General features: G+C 39.8%; 1 protein-coding gene across 1 annotated transcript in view; it reads left to right on the plus strand.

The window, feature by feature from the left end:
* Positions 1 to 4,251: 4,251 nt before the first annotated feature.
* The window catches only part of LPIN2 (lipin 2), a 105,541-nt gene continuing 87,658 nt past the window's right edge, over positions 4,252 to 22,134 (plus strand). Inside the window, exon 1 of the mRNA XM_043977909.1 lies at positions 4,252 to 4,533. The gene's annotated coding sequence lies outside the window, so the exon portion shown is untranslated. The remainder of the gene's footprint in view (positions 4,534 to 22,134) is intronic.

Consider the following 22,134-nt stretch of genomic DNA (forward strand, 5'->3'; position numbering starts at 1 on the left):
ATCTCACCATAATTTGATTCATATTTTATTTAAATATTTAGATGCTAAATGTGAGAAAATGGGTAGTTGTCTCCTCTCAATGAGGATATAACAGTCAATCATGGGGCAGCTAGGTGGTGCAGTGGATAGAGCACCAGCCCTGGAGTCAGGAGGACCTGAGTTCAAATCCAGCCTCAGACACTTGACACTTACTAGCTGTGTGACCTTGGGCAAGTCACTTCACCCCAATTGCCTCACCAAAAAAATAGAATGATTGGACCAGTTAACAGAATGTACAACAGTATATTCATGTGCCTATTTTTCTACATCCTACCCAGTATTTATCATTTTTATTTTCTCTCATCTTAGTCAGTCTTATGGATGTGAGGTGTTACCAGAGTTATTTTTTTTTACATTTCTCTAGAATATTTCTTTTATATAACTACTGATAGCTTTGATTTCTTCTGCTGAAACCACCTGTTCATATTCTTTGACAATTTATCAATTGGGGAATGGCTCTTATCTTTTATAAATTTGATTCTGATCCCAAATATTTGAGAAATTAGACCTTTATCAAAGAAATTAGCTGTAAATCCCCCACCCCCATACCCCACACAGAGTTTCCTACTTTCTTTCTAATTTTGGCTGAATTGTTTTTGTTTGGGCAAGAATTTTTTACTCTCTGTAATCTATCTGTCTTATTTTGTCATGAACTCTTCCCCTAGCAATAGATATAACAGTTAATTTCTTCCATGCACCCCTAGTTTGATTATGCTATCAATCATTGTGTCTAAATCAGGTCTCCATTTTGAGCTTGTCTTGGCATATGGTGTGAGATGTTGATCTAATTTCTGCCAGACTGTTTTCCAGTTTTCCCAGCAGTTTTTATCAAATAATGAATCCTTGCCTCAATACCTGGGACATTTGGATTTATCAAACACTAGATTACTGCTCTGATTTACTTCTATATATTTTGTACCTAATCTATTCCTTTTGTCAATTACTCTATTTCTTATCCAGTAACAAATTGTGTTGATGATTACAACTTTGTAGTATTGTTTGAGATCTGAGACTACTAGACCCTCTTCCTTCAACATTTTTTTCATCAGTTCCCTTGATATTCTTAGTTTTTGTTCCTCCAGGTGAATTTTATGATTTTTTTTCTATCTCTATAAAATAACTTTTGGTAGTTTGAGTGGTATGGCTTTGAATAAGTAAATTAATTTAGGTAGTATTCCATTTATATTATATTGGCTTGTCTTACCCATGAGCAATTAATATTTCTCCAATCATTTAGATCTTTGTTTGAAAAGTGTTTTGTAATTGCATTCAATAGTTCCTGTGTGGTTCTCAGCAGGTAGACTCCCAAATATTTTATACTGTCTCTAGTTATTTTTAATAGAAGTTTTCTTTCTCTACCTTTCTGCTGAGTTTTGTTGGTAATATGTAGAACTAGTGATGATTTGTGTGAATTTGTTTTATATCCTGAGTCTCTGTTAAAGTTGCTAATTGTTTTCACTTGTGTTTTAGTTGACTATCTAGGGTTCTCTAAGTATACCATCATATCATCTGCAAATAAAGTAATAGCTTTGTTTTCTCATTGCCTATGCTTACTCTTTCAATTTCTTTTTTTTTTGTCTTATTGGTATATTAGTGATAATAGACATCCTTGCCTTATCCTTGATCTTATTGGGAAAGCTTCTAGTTTATCCCTATTACAGATAATGCTTACTCTTGGTTTTAGATAGATAGGAATAGGTGTCACATTTGTCAAAAGTTTTCTTCTGCATCTACTGATATATGATCTTTGTTGTTTTTGTTATTGACATGGTCAGTTATACTTATAGTTTTCCTAATATCGAATCAGTCTTGTATTCCTGGTATAAATCCAACATGGCCATAGCATATGATCTTTGTGATATATTGTTGTAATCTCCCCACTAGTATGTTATTTAAAATTTTTGTATTGATATTCAGTGGGGAAATTTGTCTTTAGTTTAGTTTTGATCTTTTTGCTCTCCCTAATTTAGGTTTTGAAATCTTATTCATGTTACAGGGGAATTTGATAGCACTCTTTTATCTATTTTTAAAAACAGTTTATATAGTACTGGAATTAATTGTTCTTTAATTGTTTGGTAGAATTTGCTTGTGAATCCATCTGGTACTGGGGATTTTTTTCTACAGGAGAGAGGAGAGAATTTAGAACTGAAAATACAATTTAAAATTTTATTTTTAGAAAAAAGAGAAAAAAGTTTTCCATAGAAGGGATAGCCTGAGTTCTGCCTTGAAGGACATTAAGGATTCTGAAGTAGTTGTGAAGAGATGGTGTATTTGAGACATGAGGCACAATCTGGTCTAAGGCATGGAGGTAGGATATAAAAGGTTGAGCTTGGGGAAACAATCACTAGGCCAATTTTGTTGAAACAGAGTTTGTGAAATGGAGTAATATGCACTGGGTCATCATGATACAGTCCAAAGAACAATAGATCTTGAGTCAGAAGACCTGAGTTCAAATTCCATTCTTGTTTTCTTTACCTTTGTGACATTGACCAAGTCATTTATTTTTTCTGGTCCTCAGATTCTTCATCTGTAAAATAAGGTTAGTCTAGACAGCTTCTAAGGTCCCTTCTTATTCTCAGTCTATGAATCCTTAAAAACACACACACAAACCTCAAGGAATAAACCTAAAAATAATCTGAAGACAGATAGTAAAAGGTTTTAAATGCCAAGTTGACCACGTTATAGTTTATCTCAGAGAAAATATTAACTGAAGACAGGATCAAACCTGTGCTTCATTAAGACTAGTTTGGCAGCTGTGTAGGGAATATAGATTGTTATATTCATGGATTATACAGATGAATACTGTAGGACATTTGCATAGTTTAACTATAGTTTGGGGTAATTTATTAAAGATTTTTCATTTGTAACTTTAAAAATTATAGAGCTGGTTGTAAAAAGAAACACCACTGCTGGATCAATAATTTATAGGATTCATACATCAATTAATTTAGCAAAAGCTTACATTTCTTCTATGTTTCAGGCACAGTCCTAAATGCTGGGGATACAAAGGAAAAGAGAGAAAGTCTCTGTCCTCAAGGAGCTTACATTCTACTGAAGGGAAACAATTAAAGAGACAAGAAAGTAAACACAAAGCATTGTGGTTGGAAGAGCTCCAACATCTGAGGGAAGGGCGTGAAGAAGAGGCTTCCTTCCTGTAGATGGTAGCATCTGAGGAGAGCTTTGAAGGTAGGTAGGGATTTTTTTGAGGCAGAGGTAAGGAGGGAATGCTTTCCAGGCATGAAGAAAGGATATGGCACGTTTCAAAAGGGGGAAAAACTAAGTAGGCCAGTTTCAATATTTTAATGATCCTTGATTTTGTCTGAGGGCTCCCTCAATCTACACACATTACAACTCTACTATTACTTAGTAGATGTCTTTGAGAGTTGCTGCAGCTGAAAAAAACCACATTTGTCACCTCAGTGATAAGCCTAGACTCATCATTTAATTGTGCATTTAAAAAGAAACACACATTCTGACTTTTAAGAGTAAGGAGGGAAAAGTGACCCAGAAGGAGGCACTGCCCTTCCAGTCATAAGGCCTGCAGTTCTAATTACTTGCCATTTAGTGCTTGTGGTGTGATCACAGGCAAGCAACATTCCCCTCATTTTTCTCATCTACAAAATGGGTGCAATACTTGAACCACCTACCCTTCAGGGTTGTGAGGGAAGTGTCCTATGAATGTGAGAGAGATACAAACAACATAGGCAAAACGGGTGGTTTGAGGGAGGTCAAAACTTTGAACTTTTAATTCTTGTTTTCCATTTTATGTATTACTCAGTATGGTTGCTATGGGGACCAACGCACTAAGCGCTTAAAAAAAAAAACCACACTTTTTTTTTTTTAAAGTAACGTACAGGTTGCCAGGTACCCAACCAGGCTCGGACATCGCCGCCGCCGCTGACCACCAGAAGCCTGCTGAGCCCGGAGGCCAGACACCTACTGCTCCACAAGAGATCAGCAGCAGCAGGAAAAGAAAAAACAAAACAAAACCCAAAACGTGCGTCTGCAGCCGCCTCACTCCGCCCCACGCTGCGAGGACCGTCGGCTGCTCCAGCCGATTAGCCCCAGGGTCCTGAAGGCACGTCACGGGAGAGACTCTAGGAGCAGAGAAGCTGTCTAGCAAAGCCACAGCTACCGGCTGAGCTCCGGGTGGCAGGAGGCGGAGGGAAGCAGGGGAGGAGGCAGAGGGATCACGTGCCTGCGGCGGCCGGGCTGAGCTGGAGGAGCGGGAGGAGGAGGAGGAGGTCGAGAAGGAGGGGACAGCGGGAACCTCTGGGCTCCCTGATCGCGAGCGAGCCCTAGCCCAGGGCTGCGCTCCATTCATGAAAGCCGCCCGCGTTAGCAGCAGCCTCGGCGGCTCCAGAGGCAGCGGCAGCAGCCGAAGCAGCAGCAGCAGCAGCTCAGCCGGCGGCCCCTCCTCCTCCCGAGCTGGTCGCACCCGCCACCTCCTCCGTTCACCTTCATCTCTCGCCCGAAGCTAGAAGGGAGACCGAGGTAAGCCAGCGAGCGCGCGCCGGTGCTTGTGGTTGGAATTTTTGTGCGCCCCCCGCCCCCCAGGTTTACGCTCGTAAGTTTCGCTCTCCCCCCCCATCCCACCTCCCCGCCCGCTGCCCCCGCCCCCTTCTCTGTTCCCCTCAGGTCTGTCTCCCTCCGACTGGCGTGCTGCGGTTGCTCACTTTTCGGGTTTGGCGCATCTCTAGCCTCTCCTTTCTCCAAGGTGGGAGGCCTATCTCTTCTCCGAGGAGAGAGAAGAGAGAGCCCGGGTCCGAGCTCTGGCTCTCTCCTGCCCTGCGGAAGGCCGCCCGGCCTGGGGGGCCCCCCGTGGTGACTCCGGGGGCGGGAGAAGGAAGGGAAGCCTCTGCTTACAAGGCTGGGCTTGTGTGTGTATGGGTAATGTATGTGTATGTGTGTGTGTCTGTGTCTGTGTGTGTATACCCGCGCGTGAGCCAGAGCAGGAGGGCGAGAGGGCTTTCGTGACCGCCGGTCAGCAGGATCTCGGGCGGAGGGCTCCATCGCCGCGGTGGGGGCAGCGCCCTGCAGGTTGCTCGGGCTCCCGCAGAGAGCCGGGGCTCTGGCGGAGAGCTCCTTCCCGCGGAGCCTGCCACCTCAGCAGCAGAGGCAGCCGGTTTGCCCCGGCCCCGGCCTCGGCCCGGGAGCAGCGCGGAGGCAGCAGCCGCAGCCGCGGCAGCGGAGGCGGTGGCGGTGGGTGGGTTACTCCGACTGGCGCGCCGCTGTGGATGGGAAAGGGGTTTTCAAAATTGTCCTGGGGCCGGGGGAGTGAAGATTTTCCGTTTCATACCCGCCTCCCTGGGATTTCCGGGGACCAGACGCTCGAATGGTGGCTGACTCTTTGCCAAACAGGTCACGAAAGAGGAAAGAGCCGCTGGCAGGCTCTGGAAGCGCTCTCCCGCCTCCCCCCTTTCATTCTCTGCCCAGCGAGGCGACGGGCATGGGATGGCAATTGAAGCGCTAGTACCAGAAGTTAGGTCTCGGTGGGGCCGCTGGACCCTCGGTGCTGCGGGGGGCAGCTCCCCGTAGTTCCTGCTCCTACTGCCACCCTCTCCCTATTTTAACCTGGGGGGGGGGGATTTCGAGGATTAAAAGTAACCAGTTAACCAACAGGTCTCACACACAAACCACTCCCTCCCACTGCCAGAGCCTCTCTCTGCCTCCTGTGGAAAAACTTATTTTAGAGATCTGGTTGCAGAAAGGAAGGAAGGGAAGAAACTGGAGAGGTAGTTCACCCCTGAACATTCTCCAGACTGCCTCGGATTTTTCATTTTGTTACACTCGCTTAATGCTACCAATTGAAGATGTTACTCATTTTTTTTATAAACCCCTCCTCCCCTTCCCGGAAAGGAAGCTATTGAGGTTGTAGGGACCATTGGCCTCTGAATGGGTTCTGCCTCCTTGTGGATTATAAACTTCCCTGTTTAAAAGGATCTGTGTGATTTCATTCATGTGCATACTAACTCCCTTCACCAATCCCAAGCCTTCGTAAATGGCTGAATGATTTATTGTGGATTTAAAAAAAGGTCATCGGATGCCCAACCTTTCCTAGATAGACAGGTCCAAGGACAACAGAACGGAGAGCATGGGGAAAAAGTCAAAGTTTTTCCAGCTTGGTAGCACCTTTTGGAACCCAGGGTCAAGTAGGATCCAGGATGAGGCATCTGAATTAGATTTTTTTTTTTTTGGTGAGGCAATTGGGGTTAAGTGACTTGCCTAGGGTCACACAGCTAATAAGTGTTAAGTGTCTGAGGTCATCTTTGAACTCAGGTCCTCCTGACTCCAGGGCTGGTGCTCTATCCACTGCGCCACCTAGCTGCCCCTTGATTTAGATTTTAAAGAAATTTAGGTCTATTATTGGAAACAAATTGCGATGTGGCCTATACTATGTGGAGAGTCATCTGGGGCCAAGTGGGAATGCATCTCTATTTTAAAGATCACCTCTATGCTCCATTTCTCTCTTTGCCTTTCCCATCCCCACCCCAATCTTAAGCTAATATCCAATGCCTGATGTTAACTGATGATAGAACTGAAAGTTACTAGAGGTAGCAAGATAACCTAAGGTTGCATATAAAATAAAATCTAGTTTGCTTCAGGGAGGGTGCCTGGATTAGATTATCACTGTATGTGGAAATGCAAAAGCAATTGAGAAAGGGTTCCTTCCCACGAATATCTCTCCTTCCCTCAATTCCTTTGGGTAATAACCAACTTTGAATCTTAAAATGCAAATGATCCCTTAGTCTCTCAGACTTGGAATGGAGTTTTGGTTCGGAACTAATTATGTGACCTTGCTCAAATTTTTTTGTTTGTTTTTACCACTGTTTCTTCCTGTATTAGACCATTGTGCTAGAGGAATCTCTAAGGATTTGTCCAGCACTACACTTTCATGACCAATGTTTAGACAATATGAGGGTCCTGGGAGATGCCAAAAAATAACATTTAAAAATTTTGCTGCAACCAGTTCTGTACCAGGACTCACTCCTATAATACATGACCCTCTACTCACAGAATTTAGGCCATTATAATTAGTACTATAGCTCAGCAACATTATTCACGAGATCATGGGATCATGGATTTAGAGCTGAAAAGAACCTTAGAGGCCATCTAGTATAATCCCTTCTTTTTAAAGATGGGGAAACTGAGGCCCATAGAGGTTTAATCACTTGCTCGAATGGTAGGGCCCCTTCAAAACCAGGTGCTCTAGTTCCAAATACAGTACTTTTTCTATCATAATGCTGTATTTAATTGAGTTGAACAAATTAAATACCTACCATATGCAAGACACTACACTTGGTGATGGGCATACAGAATATTTTTCCCTTTTCTTGCCAAACCAGATCGCTGCTGGGAAGTAGTCAACTCACTGGGGTTATTGGATGGAAAAGTAGGGTTATGACTATAAACAGTTAATTTTTCGTTTGTTTGTTTTTTATTTTTTTTTTTTAGTGAGGCAGTTGCGGTTAAGTGACTTTCCCAGGGTCACACAGTTAGTAAGTGTTGTGTCTGAGGTCGTATTTGAACTCAGGTCCTCCTGAATCCAGGGCCAGTGCTTGATCCACTGCGCCACCTAGCTGCCCCCTACAGTTAATTCTAAATCTAGTCAAATTTAAATTTTAATTTTCACATATTTAGTGCTACATAATGCTTATGATTTCTCTTTCACCTATATAACACTGATTTTTCCCTTAATTGATAAGAAAACAAGACAGTGTAAGAATTGATGCTTTTAATTTATTACATTAGAGCTTGGAAAAGTTCTGAAGCAGAAACAGGTTTGTGAGTATGGGTAACTCAGATTTTCAGTCAGGTCATTGAACAAATATTTGTGGTCTGTGATGTTCCAGGTATTTTATGGGAGATAACAAAGAAGGTTGATTTGGTCCATGCCCTTAAGGAGTTTAGTTGGCTTCATTATTTTCTTTGAAATGCGATTTTTCTCCAGAGTATATTCAAATGAAATGGAAAAAGTTCATTCCAAAGATAAGGTGGGGGGCAGTTAGGTGGCCCAGTGGATAAAGCACCGGCCCTGGATTCAGGAGGACCTGAGTTCAAATCCGGCCTTAGATACTTGACACTTACTAGCTGTGTGACCCCGGTCAAGTCACTTAACCCCCATTGCCCCGTAAAAAAACAAACAAACAAAAAAACAAAGATAAGGTGATTGACTTATAAAATATCTGCCATTGATTGTCCCTTCTATTGGCACAGATGATTAGTGGACTTTTGGGTAGAAAATTGAAAGAACCTTTTGACATAAAGCTACCAGAAAGAGTAAAGAATGATAAAGTTTAAGTGGTAGATTTTGTTTTAATATTAGGACAGTACAAACTTAATTTAATTCTTATAGTGTTGGAAGTAGGAATATTTAAAAATGGTTCATTTTAAGTTAGGCCACTGTTTTTTGTTTTGTTTTTGGTGGGGCAATGAGGGTTAAGTGACTTGCCCAGGGTCACACAGCTAGTAAGTGTCAAGTGTCTGAGGCTGGATTTTAACTCAGGTCCTCCCAAATCCAGGGCTAGGCAAAGAATTTCAGAAAAAAAAGAGGAAGAAGAAAAAAAATTAGGAAAACCAATCTCTCTTGTCTCTGTTTCTGTCCTTCTTTGTATATTTGTTTTTAAAAAACACTGATGTTTTATATGATGTTGCACATCTGTGGCACTTCATCTCTTCAAAGGACAAGGGAGGAAAGATGTCTTTTCATATCTCTAATTTGGGGCCAAGCTTTTCCTTTGTAGTTTTACAGTACCTATTTTTATAATTTTCTGGTTATTATTCTTTACATTTGTAATGTTGTAGTCATCATGTATTTTGTTCTCCTGACTCTGCTTACTTCACTTTGCATTAGAGCAGGTCTTTCCATGCTTCTCTCTTCATGTTTATTGTATTGTACAGCACAGTAATATTCCATTATATTCATATCCCCTGTCCAGTCTTATTTATCTATTCCTCCCCTTTATACACACTTTTCCATTCTCACCAGCCTTCTAGCTGTTTCCGGTGCACAGCATTGCAGGAGTGGTCTCCAATGTTCGTAATGCTCTTCTGTCTTACATGGATCTCTTAGATACCCTAGCTTTCTTCAAAATGTCCATCTCAGTACAACTTCATACATGAAATCTTTTATGATTTTCCACCCTGAAATTGTTATAGCCCCCTTTCTTTTGCAATTGCTTTGTATTTACTTATGTACATAGAGGTTGTATCTGCCCACTCCCTCTTCCCTAGTAAAATGTAATCTGTAGGATAGGGACTATTAAGGGTTGGGTTTTTTGTTTTGTTTTGGTTTTTGTTTTTCTATTCATCCCTGGCACCTAACATAGTACCTTGCACATACATAGTACATGCTTAATAAATGTTGTTGAATTGAAATTGAAAACCTTAATGGCATTTCATATATGGGGAAAGTGAAATATGCATTTTTTTTTTCCTGAGTGAATTCACTGGCTACAATTTTGAAGTTAAAAAAAAAGAACAGAGGTGTTGCCTTTGTTTTATATTCAAACTGTTGTGAAAAGGGAAAAAGCCAGAAAGCTACTGAATAGAATTAACTGTGCAGCTGCCTGACAGACTGGTTACATCATCAATGTCTTTTCTGCCTTTTATTTTTAGATTCAGTACAGTGAGAATAAGGGCAGGAAAACTGACAATGTGCACGGTTTTTGGGTATACCTTTGAAAATACTTTAGAATATATATATATCTCCCATAATTTCAGAAACTATAGCAACTGTGATATGTTGAAGAAAGGGTATAGCTCAAATGGAAGAAAAGATTTTGATTTATGGTACTTGATTTTGTGAAGTCTAGAGATATGATTTAGTACTTGTAACTGTAACATCTTAAAGTTTCCATATTTTTTCCCTATTCATTTCATTTTCAACATCTCTGTAAAATTTGACTGCAATATCCTTTCTAATTTAAAGGGAAGCAATTACCTTTTTTTTTTTTAATCGTGTTCTATGTGTGTGTATTCAGGTAATCTGTTCATTTGTTGCTTAGCATATCCTGTACTTGACAGCCAGATCTAAGGTGTTTTTAAAAGTCATCTAGTGCTATAATTAGTACTATGAAGTTATTGAAAACTGTAATGTGCTGTTATAGTACATAAGTAAAGTATACTTAGTGCATTTGAATTATGTTCCATAAGCTTTCCAAAAAAATTTGTCACTTTCCTGACAAAAATGAAGTTCATAATTATTGCCTGTCATTGAATCTAAATTCCTTTTCCTAACAAGCTAAAACTCAGCTGTTCCTCCTGCCTGTACCTATGTAACTATACCTCCAGTTACTGTGCTTCAACTAAAGCAGTTTCTTTGCTTTCTCCATTTTTGTTTGTTCTCAAATTTCTTCCTCTCCTCTTTTGCTCTTTTCATTTCTCTCAAAGGGTTCCTCTTCTTCCCATCTCCAAATAACCAACATTAATTATCTCCTTTGGGATTGACTTTGTTTGACTAATTTTATTTCCATTATTTGTATTCCTTGCTCCCGTAGACTTTGATCAGTTGTCTTATTCAGTCTGTAATATAATTTTGCTCTTGGTTTGATGCTTTATATTTGTTTTGAAGTAATGAATGAGTGACATACACTTGGTAAATATTTATTCTATCAATGAGTATTTAATCTTCACAATTAGATAAACTCTCTGAGTCAGGAACCATATTTTACTATTTATTTTATTTATTTCACTGTCTAGTTTCCACAACTCTTCAGTGCCTACCACACACACATACCCTCCAGGCTCTTGATAAATGTTGACTTATGAAAAGATGAACAGATAAGTGATGACTACACAATGAGAATGGGTTAAATGGTCCAACAGAAAAGGTAGACAGTATTGATCAGAAGTAGTATTCATTATAAGTTAACTTTGAAGGTTCTTTTGCATTTTGGAAAATGCCTAGTAGAAGTGAATTTTGAGGATGTTCCCACTAAACCTATTTCTTCTCCAAATTTTTCTCAGCTGGTTAGTAGTAGGGAGAGATGACAAAAGGTACAGAGAGGGAAGACAGGGAAAGCCTTGATCTAAATGTTGTATTTAGAAAGAAATAGAGACAAAGTGTTTTTCATAGGGCATCAAAGACATAAATATGACCTGTAAAAATAGACAAAAACTCAAAACTAGGGTGAAAATTTTTTTTCAAGGACCACATAAATGATGTAAAAACCAAAGAAAAGTAAAGGAGGTGTTGAGGAAGGAAGAGGTAATAATTAAGATAATTGTAGGAACTTTATTTAGAGAGGAGAAGAGGCATTAGACTTAATTAGACTCTGTGAATTATGTAGGCTTTTTACCTTTTTTTTTTCTTTGAGATACAAAAATTAGGCCTCCTGGAGGCCTCTTTTGGTACCACTTTAGTTATATTATTATTGTTGTCTTCTTTGAAGTATCATTTAGTTCAAGTATACAGATAACTCTCAGATGTGTAGATTCAGCCCCATTTTCTTTCTTAAATGCTATTTCTGCAATACCAATTATGTATTAGGTATATTGAATTGGATTTCTCATAGGTATCTTAAATCTAACATGTTGAAGCTAGAACTCATTATCTTCACACCAAACTTATGATGCATAAATTTCTTTTTTCTTGTTGAAGATTCCATTAGTCTTCCAGTCATGCAGGTCTGCATCCTCATTCATCCTTGACTCTTCCCCCTTCATCAAACTCCATATTCAATCAGTTGCCCAGTCTTCTTAGTTCTCAAATTCATCTTTTCACTAGGCTACCACCCTAATTCAGGTCATCAATTTTTGCCTGGACTATTACAACAGTCACCTAATTGGATTCTCAGTTTCTGGTCATGCTTCGTGTCATCCTCCACACAAAATAATCTTCCTAAAGCACAAGTTTGACCATATAATTCCCTATTCAAGAACCTTCAAATGACTCTTTATTGCCTCTTCAGGGATAATACAAATTCTTCATCCTGCTATTTAAAGACCTTCACATTCTGTCTCCAACCTATCTTTTTTTTTTTTTTTTAAGCCAGGCAGTTGGGGTTAAGTGACTTGCCCAGGGTCACACAGCTAGTAAGTGTTAAACGTCTGAGGCCGGATTTGAATTCAGGTACTCCTGACTCCAGGACTGGTGCTTATCCACCGTGCCACCTAGCTGCCCCCTCCAGCCTATCTTTCTAGGGTGTTGCATATTATTCCCTCTCATGAATTGTATGTTCTAAGCCAAACCAATTTCATTGTTCCACACACTTGGCATTCTATCGCCTGCCTTCATGTGCTTGCTATCCCTTATGCCTGGAATGTCCTCATTTTAGTGGTGGAAGTGGAGGAGAGATTGGAGTGGGGAGAGACTTGAGGCAGGCCGACTCAATAGCCGGCTATTGTATTCAAGGAGTGAGGTGATGAGGGCCTACACTAGAGTGGTGGCAGTGTCAAAGGAGAGGAGAGATGTTACAAAGGCCTTGGGAACAGTTTGGATATGGGGGTGGGGGAGGGGGAAAATAGTGAAGAATCTAGGATGGTTCCACTCCTAGGTTGCCACCCTGAGGGACTGGGAGGATAGTGCTGCCCTCAGTGGTTAATAGGGAAGGGGTGTGTGTGTGGGGAATAATAAGTTCTGTTTTGGACATATTGAGTTTAAGATGTCTACTGGACATCTGGTTCAAGATGTTTGAAAGGCAGTTATAAATGGAAGATTGGAGCAGGAAGGGTAAAAATGTCAGTACTCTAGTGCCTAGCTTCTTAAACTGTGGATAGAGACCCCATATGGGGTCATGTAACTGAATGTGGGGGTCTCAAAAAATTTGGCAACAGTAAAGGGTTATGTATATGTATTTTATATACCTATATACTTGGGGTTGCATAAAAAATTTCATGGGTGAAAAGGGGTCATGAGTGGAAAAAGTTTAAGAAACCCTGCCCTAGTGTATAATAGGATGAGTTTACTTTGTTGTTCAACTAAATACCCTCACAAAGAGGGAGAGGAAGGTTCTGTCTTCTCTAAATGTTGTATGTGAATTAAATGAGGCTTTGCTGTTCAGTTGCTTTTTGGTCACGTCCAACTCTGTGACCGCATTTGGGGTTTTCTTGACAAAGATACTGAGGTTGTTTGCCATTTCCTTCTCCAGATTAGACAGGGTACATGTGACTTTGTTGGTTCAGGAAAGATGATAGATTTATCTTTTCTTCACTCACATATTCACTCCTCCTTAGGGGCAGCTATGTCCATTTACTAGAGAAGTGATTGGAGGTAAGTATGGTTAGCTGACATGAAACTGTCCTTTGTGGGAATTTGAATCCATGACCTTGGCCTCATTACTGTGTGGCTCTATTTAATTGAGATAACCAGCCAGTGATAGCAACTCCAATGAAGAGAAGTCATTTGAGAGTTTACACACCACTTGCTGCAGCCTGCTTCATTATTGACTTGGGGTGCTTGGATGTGGGTGCCATCTTCCTGGGGACAGAAATATGCTGACCTTGGTGTGTAAGGTGAGCTGTTCTTATGAGGTTGAGTGTATACAAGAAAACTGAGAGACTTCCCTCTAAGGTCTTTATGGAAATCTTGCTTAACACTAGCTAAATAGGTGACCAGTTATCCTGTTTGCTTTGTCATGGGTTTGTTTTAAATTAGACTATTTTTGCTCATTCCTTCTCTACCTTCAGGCTTCTCGATGAAAGGTTTTGTGAGGGTTATCAGACAAGGCTGCAGAGTTCAGGATTTCATCAGGCTTTGGGGATAGTTTTGATAACCTGAAGGAACACTAACCTGTTATTGGTACACTGTTCTGCGACTGGATGATGTCCTTTATTTGTACACAATTACTTTGGGTTTTGCTCCTCTTTCTTGTTTTTTTAGTTACATTTAGTGGAGGGCAAAATCTAATAAGTAATGCTTGTGACCAGTGAAATGCATGCGCAGATCACTTTTGTACAGAAGTTTAAAAATCTGCCACAGAACAAAAAGTTCCCAGGAGAATTTAGAAAACCTTTTCACTGACAAGTTCTTGTAAAGAGAACTTTGCTGTGTATAAGTCATGTATCCTGAGATATGACAGACTAGTTAAGTATGTCTTTTCTCCTGCTTTATCCCAAAGTCATTTGGAATTTTTGATGATTAAAAAAATCACTAAGAAGATGATTAATGGAATTCTTTATTATTAAATAGGCTGCTGACCCAGAAAACCTCATTTTTAAGTCTTTCATTTTTTTCCTGTATTCATGAATTGAAAGGATTGGGAATATTGCACTGTATAATATTCCCTTTGGAAAGGTATAGAGAAATAGGAAAAGTGAAGAAAATATGTTTACTGTATAAGGTTGTGACTATAAAGAAATGTCTTAGAAAAATAACCAACCAGCACATCCAAATGTCTTGTTTCCTTCAAGTTGGTCACCTTAGGAAGCTTTGTTCTTAGTTGTTCCAGTCAGTGATGCTGATGTTACTAAAAACACATTCAGAATTTCTCTTTGGTAATTGCCTTTAGAGCCTGTAGAACACAGTTTCAGCATCATCATGGCAGCAAATTGCCCTATGGTGTAGTTTGATTTTTGGAAATTACCAAAAAACACTGATAAGGTGAGCTGTTGTTATGAGTTTAAATGTAAACAAGAAAACTGAGAGGCTTCCAGCTAAGGTATTTATAGAAATCAGACAAGTTGAAAGTCTGGTTAATAAGATCAGTGATAATATTGGGCAATACCATTTAGTTGTGATTATAAAGTAATGAGACTGATTTTTCTTGTATTAGTTAGTTATAAACTTGCTAGAAGGGTACTTCTAAAAGAGGAGTTCCCCTTTCCCCCAGAATTAAGCAACAATAACACTTGTATCAAGTGTAACAAGGTAGCTAGTGGCTCAGTAGATAGAATGCTGGGCCTAAGTCAGGAAGACCTGAGACTTGGCAAGTCTCTTGACCTCACTGTACTTCAGTTTTCTCAACGGTAAAGTGGTGATCATAGTAATAGCACCTACCTCACAGGGCATGATGAGGATCAAATAAGATAAGCATTGTAAAGTGCTTAGCACAGGGTCTAGCATATAGTAGGTGCTATAAAAATGCATTTTTCTCCCTCCCCAATTAGAATAAGTAGGACTAAGTCTATAGCTAGGTCACTGGCAAAAAAAAAAAAATCCTTTTTTATAGGTTGAATGTGATGTGTGTATATCATGAAATATGAAGTAATTGGATTTTAGATCTGGGAAGGATCTGAAAAATAATTTTACCCAATACTTTTATTGTATAGATTAGAAGACTGTAGATATAGCTCTGTGAAGCCAAACAAAGAGGGAACTCTTGGTACTGTGTTCTTCTCACTGTACCACAATGTCAGAGTCTTTTTTGGTAAAGGATGTGTAATTCCTAATTTCTTCAGTTTTGTGTTTTAGTGTAATTATATCAAGGCCTACTAAGCCAACTAAATCCCAAATTTGAATTTTAAGTTGTAAAATAAAACTTCTTGTCAACATAATATACTTTAGCTTTGCTAAAAGCAAATCTGTATGTTATAGCTTAAACTTAGATTAAACTTAAAATATATAAAATTAATTTGCCATTCCATAGGAGGGTGGTTTTCCATCCAAGCTAAATATAAAGACACTTAAACCTGGGGATGAGGGGCAAAGTATTGCAGCAATACCACAACAAAGAGAACTTTTTGTCTCTCACTAATATTATCTCTTAGGAGATGGAAACAATTCTTCAAATATCTCAAAAGTTGTTCTCATTCTTCCTAGACTAAATACATCCTAGCAAGCTAAAATTCAGACATTGTAAACATTTAACCATGATGTGTAATAAAAATAACTTTTCTTTATCCTCACATCTGCTATTGGGTGATTTTTGCTTCTGTCTTTTTCCCAGGAGGAGAAGTTATAGGGACAACTAGGTGGTCCAGTGGATAGAGTCCTGGAATTGGAGGTAGCAAGACTTGAGTGTGAGTCCTGCCTCAGATTTGACCCTGGGTACTCTGTTTACTTTAGTTTCCTCATCTGTAAAATGGGATTATAAAAGCACCTACCTCCCAGGATGATCATGAGGATAAAATGATATAATGTTTATGCTTTGCAAACCAGCGCTTTATAAATGCGAACTCTTATGAGTGATGTTGTTGCTGTTAATGTTCTAATTATGTACTCCTGTCATTGTCCAAATTTGCATTTGTTAACACTGGTCAGATGTAGAGCTTTGCCCCATTATAAGATGATAGATTTAAAGCTGGAAGGGATCATAGAGACCATCCAGTCCAACAACTTCAGGGCCAGAAATGTGAAGGGACTTGTCCAAGGTTACATAAATTGTAAGTGACAGATCTAAAACTCTAAATCTGGTGTTCTTTCTCCTTACTGAACCGTACTGCTGTTCATACTTCATTTCCTCCTCTTTTTTTTTTCTTCTTAAAATGTCCAAAAGGAATCTAGCTAGCTCATTTAAGGAGTCAAGGATAGGTGACTACCATGTTAAAACATGACATTTCCTAAATAAAAGAACTTAAGGAAATTCTTTGGTTGGCATTTTTTTTTTCCCTTTCAGTGAGGCAATGGGGGTTAAGTGACTTGCCCAGGGTCACACAGCTAGCAAGTGTCAAGTGTCTGAGGCTGGATTTGAACTCAGGTCCTCCTGACTCCAGGGCCGGTGCTCTATCCACTGGGCCACCTAGCTGCCCCCTGTTGGCATTTTAATTAGGAAGGGCTAGATGGGTGAGAGGTTGTGTTGATGGTCATTGATTGTTACCTGTAAATTCACATGGATGGAAAATTCTGAACTTTCAGAGTATAAGTTCCTAAAATGTTTATTCACTTATTTTGTGTTTATTGAGATTATTTATGAGAGACTCTCCAGCATTGCTTAATGGATGGAATGTTAGACTTGAATTCAGGAAGAGTGGATGGATTCAAGACCTGCCTCTAATACACCGGCTATATATATGATCATGAACAATTATTTAACACCCTCCCTCCTCCAGCTTCAGGAAGTACTCAGAGATGAAGAAGTTGTAGTCATAAAGGAAGAGTAAGTCAGTAAATATGTTTTAAGCACCTACTATGTGCCAGGCACAGTGCTATTTGGTGAGGACACAAAAAGAGGTAAAAGATAGCCCCTGCCCTTAATGACCTCACAATCAAATAGAGTTCTCACGTTGAGAAAATTCCAGGTCCTGACACTGATATATAGATTATTCATGTAATAAATATTATTGCATGCCTCGTTATTGAAGAGATCCATAATTTCATCTGACAGGTATGACATTTTTCCACTGACAGGTATGAAAATTACTCCACACCTTAGTAAATGGTTTCATGAGTTGCTTGGCTGAATATATATTCACCTGGTGGGCTGAACTTTTAGGTCTTTGTTCTCCCTGAGTCTTGTCTTGGTCAGTCTGTTCCTGGGCTTGTGCTCAAAGCATCAGCTTTGCCAAGGTGCCACAAGAAGCAGCTAGGAGTTACAGTTCATAGAGTTAGATGGACCTGAGTTCAAATCTGGCCTCAGACACTTATTAGCCAGGTGACCCTGAGCAAAAGTCACTTTTCCTCTATCTGCTTCAGTTTCCTCAGTTGTAAAATGTGGCTCACAATAGCGTCTACCTCCAGGAGTTTTTGTGATGGTGAAATGAGATCATATTTTTAAAGCACTTAATATAATGTCTGACACATAGAAGGCATTTTCCTTAGACCTTCCAGCACTTGGGTTCTGTTGGCTCAGGGTGAACCTACCATCAGCCCTAAGCCACAGAGAGGTTTTAGAGAATATCTGTAGTCCTCCATACAGGAATGTGAGATACTTAACATTCTAAAAGAGATCATGTGATTTTTTTTTTTTTTTTTGCTGGGCAATGGGGGTTAAGTGACTTGCCCAGGGTCACATAGCTAGTAAGTCAAGTGTCTGAGGCCAGATTTGAACTCAGGTACTCCTGAATCCAAGGCCGGTTCTTTATCCACTCCGCCACCTAGCCGCCCCAATCATGTGATTTTTAAGGAGACTATGGGTGAATTCCTCAGTCTGGATAGTTAATGAAATTAGGGTTTCCAGGGGCAGCTAGGTGGCTCAGTGGATAGAACACTGGCCCTGGATTCAGGAGGACCTGAGTTCAAATCCAGCCTCAGACACTTGACACTTACTAGCTGTGTGACCCTGGGCAAGTCACTTGACCCCCATTGCCCCACCAAAAAAAAAAAAAGAAAAGAAAAGAAATTAGGGTTTCAAGTGTTAGAGTGCTTTTATTTTACCCTCTATAAAATAAAGGAAAAGATGATCACTTTATTAATTACAAATAGTCCCAATCTTTCTGAGGTTCCTGACTACCTAAGTATGATACCCACAGGCATCAACTAGGGGACCTGTCCTTGCTTGCAATCTGTTTTAGATTTTCCTTCCCCTCTTCCTCCTTTCCTTCTGCTAGCTCAATTCCTGAAACTACTTCCTCATCCCCAACTAGTCACTCACTATTCTCCGTTTCATATTTTGATCTGGGAATGGTGTACAACAACAGGTTTGTGGTGGGAGCATTTAAAGTGGGGTTCCATAAATTTGTTTTTAAAAAGATTTTTCATGATCCTGTGTATTTTATGCATTTAAAAACTATTCTGAGAAGGGTTCCGTAGGTTTCACCAGACTGCCCAGAGTCCATGTTTTTTTTTTAAAAAGTTTAGAATCCCTGCTTTAGACCAAAGTGCCCCTTGCAGGGCTCGAGGCTGGAATCATTTCTGTTCCCACTGGGGGAGGTGGATTGTTCCAGCCTCTGAAGTTGAAACTCTGAATTCATTTTCGAATAGAAACATTGTTACACAGAGTGGTTGGGATCTATAAGACTATTAATACACTGTTTTACTTCAGGTACTCTGGATTGAATAGGCCTTTGTGGTCAGGCCTGGGAATCATCTGCTTAACATAGTTTCCATGAGAAAATACATTGAGTTTTATTTAGAACTGATTTACAAATAAGCTTCAGTAAATTGGGAATTCCCTGTATTCATGAGACCAGTGTGAAATAATTATCAGAAGAGAAGTTAACTATAACCAGAAAGTTTGTACTCCAGTCTTGTATCACCGACTCCCTATTAGATGTTTAGAATTAATCCCATAGGAACCTCAGATTCAGCACATCCAAAACAGGCTTCGTTGTCTTTTCCTCAGCCCCCCCTGTTTCTGAACTTCCTCATTCCTGATGAGGGCACCGCCATCTTTTCAAGTCACTTGTGTTCCCACCCTCAGTCTCTTCTTCCACTAGTCACTTTCATTCATTTTACTTATCAAAGTGCCAAATACACTATTTGTTTCTCCATAACATCTTTCCCTCTTCTCTACTCAACAGTCACCATCATTGTTGAGGCCCTCATCACCTCTCACCTGGACTCTTGCAGCAGCTTCTTAATTGGTCTTCCCGCTTCAGCTGTCTCCCTCCTCACTCTAATCCATTCGCCACACAGCTAGCAAAGTGATCTTCGAGAAGCTCAGATCTGACCATATCACCTCTTCCTCCACCTCAGGAGCTCCAATAGTTCCTTGTTGTTACCTTTGGGATCAAATATAAACTCAAACATTTAAAGCACTTTGAAATTGGCCTCTCCCTGGCTTTTCTGTCGTCTTGCACATTACTCTCCACCAGGCACATTATGCATATATCCAGTGCTCCATCTTGGTACCCTTGCACTGGAGGTTTTCCATGCCTGGAATGCTCTCCTAAGGGAGATGTCGCTAAGATCCTTAGCTTCCTTTAAGTCTCAACTCAAAGGTCTTTGGTGTCAAGCTGATAGTGCCTTCCTGTGAGGAAAGGAGCAATGTCCTCAGTAGGACATAGCCAGCACCATTCAAATTACACTCCTCTGGACCTGTTTTGAGGTTTCATGTCTCAATTCCCCTTCCTTCTGGCAGACAGATCATGTGGTTCAAGTAGCCTTGAGCTGCTCTCAACCCGGTCCAGAAAGATTGAAGGAATGTCCCTGTGTCCCCTCCCCATTACCTAAGAACTCAAAGAATAATTATGGAAATTAGGGTTAAGAATACTGCATTCCACTTAGCTAGCTTTCTCACATAAATTGTAACCCTTAAGTAATGATTAGCCAGTGATGAACTAGGGGAGGGTACATTTCGAGTTAGGGACTAGGGATTAAACCGGCCTTTACCTGCCTGCTGCACACTGATGGCGGTGCCCATTCTCTCGAGAATGAAAATAAATGAGCCTTTGACACATCGCTGCTGAGTTCCAGAGAATTATTGAGCAGGGGTCGTTTTCCTCTCACTTCCCCTCTAAGGTTACCCTGTGTCAACTCTATATATTTTGTATAGTTATCCCTTCCACATGGAAACTTTCCCCATTATCATTTTGATATGTTGCTGGTTGGCATAAGAAACTAAATGAGAATTTTTTTTTCTGAATTATGCATAAGCAAAATTTTAGAAACTCAGAAACGTATAAAATATATGTATAGTATTGTATAATATCAACCTATTTTATCTTTTAATACCATAATAATTCAGAGTTCTTCTCTGGTACAAAGGGAGGGCCAAAAAGTTTTACTTGGATTTTCCAGATCACAGGAGGTGGGGTTTGGGGTGGGGGAGGGGTTGCAGCTCTACTAACTTCCACGATGTGGAAGGAATAACTGTATGTCCATTTATGTATATAATCATCCCCTCCATTAGAGCATTAGCTTGAAGGCAGGAACTATTTTTACTTTGTCCACATATACAGCATATAGGGATGGAGATAGGAAGGGGACCTTTGATTTCACTGATGCAGGGATCTCCCTGGATATTGGCATCTTCTCTGTGAATTAGTCTTATAGAATGCCTACAGCATTGAGAGGTTAAGAGACATGCCCAGGGTCACACTGCCAGTATTTGTCAGAGATGGATCTTCCTGACTTTGAGGGTGGCCCACTATCCACTATATTACTTTACCTTTAGGGGCCTAGTAATAGTAGTGCTTATTCAATGCTTGTGAATTGATTATTTGTTTTTCAAATGGTCCAGAAAACAAGTTGGTTTCACTCTGGATAGAATAGAAACAGGAATGCCTTACTATAGAGAAATGTAAAATAATTTTGTATAGTTATGAAGCATGAGAAACTCAATTGTCCTTATAGGGTTTTTTTGTTGTTGTTGTTTTGTGTTTTTTTTTTGAGTGAAGCAATTGGGGTTAAGTGACTTACCCAGGGTCACACAGCTAGTAAGTGTCAAATGTCTGAGATCAGATTTGAACTCAGGTCCTCCTGACTCCATGGCTGGTGCTCTAATCCTGATAGTTTATAACTATCTTCTGGGGATTCTTTTCTTTCATGATTGTATTGTTGCATTTTATGAATTTAGGATTATCTTGGGCTAGTTTTTCAGCCCATATATTGATTTCCTAGTTACTATAGAAAGCCTAAAACACTTGGGCATTTTGTTCTCAAGAAGAAGTATTCTAACCTTTTCCTTATCACAGACTCTTGAAGGGTTTTAAACAGAAACAGTTATGTGTATGTACAATGCCTTCCTTCAGAGAAAGGATGAGCTAAAGATGTACAACAAGTTGCCCATCAACTTGTAGGATAACTTGGCTCAAGATTTTGGGTATAGATCTGATGGGTAATTCCTTTCATCTTCTAGTTCGGGGTTCCTTAACTTTTTGTGTGTCATGAAGTCTTTTGATAGTCTGTTGAAATCTATGGACCCCCATCTCAGAATAATATTTGTAAATAATTGAAGGAAATGCTAAATTTCAGTTAGAAATTTGTGAAAATATAGACATATTTTTCCCCTTTCATGTTCATGAACCTCTTGAAATCTATCCCCAAATTCTTTGGGACTTTGTGGGTCCCATTTTAATGACTTCTGCTCTAATGGGTTGAAGAGAATAGAAGAATACTGAGGTAAGAGGCAGGATGGAGAAAGCTAGCTAACTTTTCAGTGTGACTTTTTTGGTGTATGGATGTTTGGAAATTCCTAGGGTAATTAGGCAAAAGTTGTTTGGAACAGATTCTAATGATTCCAATGTGGTAGTTTAAATTTTCTTGCTCACCATTTTATCTCAAGTTAACAAACATTTCTCAATTGTTAAGACACTGCACAAAGTTCTAGAAATATAAAGAACAAAAAAAAAAATTGAAAACCATCCCTATCTTTGTGGACTTTGTTTTACCAGAAG

Source organism: Dromiciops gliroides, chromosome 1 (assembly GCF_019393635.1).
Source record: "Dromiciops gliroides isolate mDroGli1 chromosome 1, mDroGli1.pri, whole genome shotgun sequence".
Classification (NCBI taxonomy): Eukaryota; Metazoa; Chordata; class Mammalia; order Microbiotheria; family Microbiotheriidae; genus Dromiciops; species Dromiciops gliroides.